The sequence below is a fragment of the Aplysia californica genome, unplaced genomic scaffold, assembly GCF_000002075.1.
Source record: "Aplysia californica isolate F4 #8 unplaced genomic scaffold, AplCal3.0 scaffold00837, whole genome shotgun sequence".
NCBI lineage: Eukaryota > Metazoa > Mollusca > Gastropoda > Aplysiida > Aplysiidae > Aplysia > Aplysia californica.
The window spans coordinates 6,374-7,548 of NW_004798107.1; positions in this window are offsets into that span (position 1 = coordinate 6,374).

A 1,175-nucleotide genomic window follows, 5' to 3' on the forward strand; every position below is an offset into this window, starting at 1 on the left:
ACACACACACACACGTACACAAATATCTTTGTCCTGGTATTATTTTGGTTTTTTTGGGGTGTCTTGTCATTTGATTGGTTTTTTTCCTCCTGCTTTTTGTTTGGGTTTTTATTTTTTATTTTTTTTGGTGGTGGGGAGGGGTTGTTGTTGTTGTTGCTGTTGTTGTAGTTGTTTTTGTTGTTGCTGTGGGTTTTTAGTTGTTATTTGTTTGAGTTTTTTTGGGGGGAGGTGGGGGTATTGTTCTTTTTCTGTAGTTGTGTTTGTTGATTTTGTGCTGGGGGTTGTTTTGTTGGAGATTTTCGTTTGTTTGTTTGTTTGTTTGTTTGTTTGTTCTTCACTGCCCGAAGTTGTTTTTAAAAAATATTTTTTCGGTTTGTTAGGGGAGGGAGAGGGCACTTCTTAAAATATTTTTCTTAACTTGTTTGGGGGGGAAAAAGCGCGCGGGTAGGGGGAGGGGGGTTTGTAAAGACTGTCTGACCTGATTGCTGAAAAAGACACCACTTTCTGTGTTATACTGACTCTGTTCAAGACGGCCGCTTAAGACAGCCATATTTACCACGCCCATAAGTGACCGTCTTAGACAGTTTCGCCAGTATCAAACATGTGTTTAGTGTTGAAGCGAAACACAGTAGTTAACTACACTTATGGTAATATCATGTTCTTGTGAACCAACAAAGGAAGGAGCGGTTGGAGGGTGTCGCTGGTTGCTACCGTTTTCCTTTGTCCCTTGTCTTAACGTATTACTCTCGTTATTTGCTAGATATGCCGTTGGCCCAGTTGGGCGCAATGCTTGATTTGGAAGCAAATTATGGTTCTGGCTTAAATCTTTTAAAGGGCCATTAAGAAAAAAAAAGTTTGAATTGTCTTTGGTTTTTTATTACTTCTCTATTCCCCCCCCTCTCTCTCTCCCCCCCTCTCTCTCTCTCTCCCTCTCTCTCTCTCTCTCTCTCTGTGTGTGGGGGGGAGGGGGTGGGGTGGTTGACAGGTGCTCTGGTGTGGTTTGTTTCTTCTTTCCTATCAAACATCTATCTTCCTTGTATCCCCTTCTTCTTTTTTATGCTTGTTACTCTCTTGTAACAACTCTAATCTTCTGGCGCTCATATGACCTTATGCAGTTGCGAGCGCGTAAAACCTGTACTATAACTAACCAACTAAACTCTCTCTCTCTCTCTCTC